Raw genomic sequence first — 3,721 nt, forward strand, 5'->3', positions numbered from 1 at the left:
ATTTGCCCAGCACACAACAGTTAACCGCCAAGTCTGGCTGAGCGCCCAGCTAAGCCAGTGCCCAGGAGCCAAACAATTTCTTTCATTATCCCAGTTGCTGGGAGAATTGGGCACAGAAAGACTCATGAAATACGCAAGACAAAAGTTACTAGGATTGCAGGGAGCTTGTCTACCGGGCAGCGCCAGGCCCGGAAAACTTTCTTCTCCAACCTACATCCCCAGAGGATTCGAAATTGGCCCTTCCACCACCAGCAAGAACAAGACGGAGTCTGGAGCCCCCAAGGCAAGCCAGAAGGTGGGCACTGCGAAGGGCCTCTGTCCACCTTGGGGAAGTCCAGTCTTGCTCAGTTATCTGCGGTATTCAAGAAAGATGGACAGTTGTGGCTGAACCCGTTGATGTGATGATTATTTACTGAGCACCTACTGTGTATCAGTCATGCCGACCTTGGCAGACAAGATCCTTGCCCTCACGGAACCCACATTCTTGCGGGAGACCCACAGTAACCAAGTAGAAACATATCAGCTGGTGGTAAGTACCGTGAAGAAGATTAGAACAGGGTGATGGCATCGGGAGTGACTTAAGAATTCATGGAGCAACAGGGTGATCAGGAGAGCCTTACGGGAGGTAGCATTTAGGCTGAAAATGGGATGACATGAAATAATGCAGATGAGAGTTAGGTTTAGCACGTGCAAAGGCCGTGAGGCTGAAATGAGCTAGATGTGTTAGACCAGGGGTGATTCTGCCCTCTGGGGTATAATGTCGAGGTTCGGAGATATTTTTGGTTGTCACAACTTTGGCAGGGGGTGGGGGTCGGTGCTACTGACATTTAGTGGGTAGAGGCCAGGGATTCTCCTCGACGTCCTATAATGGGCTGGACCATCCCCACCACAAAGAATGACTGAGCCCCCAATGTCAATCATGCTGAGACAGAGAAGGTCTAGGCTAGAGAACAGAAAAAAGCCAGGAGGTGAATGTCAAGGTCCAAGCCTTCTGATTGTCCTATGGGCATCAGAAGGCAGAAACCAAGAGAGCACGGCCACACACTGGAGTGGGGTCAGGTCCAAGGGGCCCGGTGAGATCCAGGAAAGTGGGGGAGGGAGCAGAATTTCGGGGGAGGCAAATCCAAGGTCAGAAGACTGATGAGGAGGTGCTATTAAAAGGCCTGGACAGACGCTGGAGCCTGGAACTGAGGCCTAGAGGAGATCAGCAGGGTGTGGTTAAACCAGAGGTCCCTGGAGGAGAGGGGGCCAGATTAGCACTCATTCCCCAACTCTGTTTTTCTGGCTAGTGAGAAAATTCTCAATCTGAGCCTCAGTTCCTCATCTGTAAATTGGTGACAGTCAACTCTACTTATCGGGTCTTTACTGCTGAGCAAAGGATGAACTCAGTAGGCCTGGCTTCTCCACACCCTGCATGCTAACGGTTTAGCCTTAACCTGTTCCTGGGAGGTGATCTCTAAGTCCTTAGAATGTCCTGCCTCGTACAAATATCTTTGTTAAACTGGAGGTCCTCGGGTCACACCAGATAGTAACAGTGTGATTTATGGTGGGAGCTTTGGGTCATGCAGTATCATTCGACCTCAGGAGGGGCTGGAGATCGAGGTCAGCCATGTGGGTGGTCCACCATGACCATACGACTGACCCCCAATAAAAACCCTGGACACCAAAGCTTGGGGGAGTTTCCCTGTTGGCAGTACACCATGTGTGTGGTCACATATCATTGCTGGAAGAAGTAAGCATTGTCCATGTGACCCCACTGGGAGCAGACAGCTAGAAGCTCACGCCTGGTGTCTCCTGGACCTTGCCCCATCTGCCTTTTCTCTTGGATGATTTTAATCTGTATCCATTCACCATACTAGACCATAACCACAAGCATAAGGGCTTTTCTGAAATTGTGAGTACTTCTAGGGAATTATCAAACCTGAGGGAGGTCTTGCGGAGCACTGAAGAACAAAGTTTTTCCTGGGTGAACAAGGCAAGAAAGGGAAGTTGAGGCACAGAGGCTAGTATCAGCAAAGACACAAAGGTACGAAAAAGCCTGGACTGTTCAGCAGAACTGATATCACAGTTTATGGAGTGTCCATACACACCGGGCACTTTACAGACCCGTCTCCCAACGGCCTTGTGCATATTTTGTTCATGGTGGATATTTCGGCATTTGTGTGGATCTGTGAACACACAGTGCTCCCTTACGTATTGCTCCTGTAGTGAGTGCCCTGAGTGGTTCTTGTGCCAATTTTACAGATGATGTGGCCACTTGCTTAAATCCTCCAGGAAGGCAGTGGAGGAGCCAGCACTCAGACCAAGGTATACATCCATTCTCTGTGCCTCTGGCAGTGGTTTGTTACTGTTGGGAGAAGAGCAGGCAGGGCTCAGATCACCAGGGCATGTTTAATTATGTGAAATCAGGAGAGCCTTTCCCTGACCACACAGCTCACGTTTTTGATTCTCTCAAAGTGCGCAGTTTGATACTGGGAGGTCCTCCCCCTGCCCGTGGGGACTTGCTAATCTCTCTTCTTATCAAAGACAGCTGGCCGCAGGCTCCTGCAGATGAGGATATCTGGCTAGAGTTGATTTAAAGCTAGTTTCTCAGTTTCTTGGCACTGCTGACATGTGGGGACAGATCATTCTCTGTCATGGGGACGTCCTGTGCATTGCAGGATATTCAGCTGTGTCCCCAGCCTCCACCCACTCGATGCCAGTAGCATCCCCCAGTCGTGACAACCAAAAGTGTCTCCAGACATTGCAAGTGTCCCCTGGGGACAGAATGGTTCCCATGTGTGAACTGCTGGTTTAAATAGGAGATGTGATGCCCGCACATAGAAGGACTTTGCCTCATTTGAGGGGGCGGTGTGTGCAGGTTGGGGTGGGGGTTCCACATGGTGGTTTGTCCTTTGTGCTTGCCCTGTTGGGGCTGGGCCTGGCTCCTGGCATCCCATAGCTTCCCCCTGCACACCTGGGCCCAGGCTCAACTTACACGGAGTTCCCAGGGGACCCAGGTGCTCGAGAGGCTCTCTGGCCCCAATGCTCAGTGCAGGGAAACCACAGTTGCTGTGGCGACCACCGAGCACTCAGGGTGAGGAACTGGGAAGAAGCCTCCTGTGCCTGGTGGAGCCAACATCCAGGGTCTTGGCTGGGAGGCCACTGCCCAGCGTCCCCCAAATAGCACTCGCAGATCAAGGAGAGGAGCAGGGAGCAGCTGGTTTAGCTCCCCAGAGGCGCTGGAGATGACCGAGGCTGCAGGCTGCTGAGGGGGCCTTGGAGAGTAAGACAGTAGCCCCACTCCAGATGGCCCTACCCAGCTGGCCTCCCAGGAAGGCCACCCGGCCCCTGGTGTGAGGCTTCTGAGCCCCAGGCCCTTTCCTAGGGGGGGATCACCCAGGTGGGTGAGCAGCATGAGTGTGGGCCCCCTCAGCCCGGGCACACGCCGGCGGCTTCTCCATTGTCAGGCAGGCCCCCTCCCGGCGTCCCCGTCCAGTGGCGTGGCCATCTTCATCAGCTCGACAGTCTCAGGTAAGGTCAGGGCAGGGCTGGGGGCTTAGAGGCCAGTGGGCACTCTCAGGGAGTACCAGGGCCAAGGGTATGGCTCACAGGGATCCCTAAGGGACCTGGATGGGAATGCAGCTTGGCTGGATAGACAAGTAGGAGCTGACGAGGGGGAGCCTGCTGGACCCTCTGTGTCCTCCTTGATAAGCCAGACTGAGAGCCTGACTTGATAGAG

At 53.4% G+C, this 3,721-nt stretch overlaps 1 protein-coding gene across 1 annotated transcript in view; it reads left to right on the plus strand.

Moving 5' to 3' along the window:
- The first annotated feature begins 416 nt into the window (after positions 1–416).
- Positions 417–3,721, plus strand: part of NWD1 (NACHT and WD repeat domain containing 1) — a 76,659-nt gene continuing 73,354 nt past the window's right edge. The window contains exon 1 of the mRNA XM_008577573.1: positions 417–529. The gene's annotated coding sequence lies outside the window, so the exon portion shown is untranslated. The remainder of the gene's footprint in view (positions 530–3,721) is intronic.

This window comes from Galeopterus variegatus, unplaced genomic scaffold (assembly GCF_000696425.1).
Source record: "Galeopterus variegatus unplaced genomic scaffold, G_variegatus-3.0.2 Scaffold1543, whole genome shotgun sequence".
In the NCBI taxonomy this organism is placed as follows: Eukaryota; Metazoa; Chordata; class Mammalia; order Dermoptera; family Cynocephalidae; genus Galeopterus; species Galeopterus variegatus.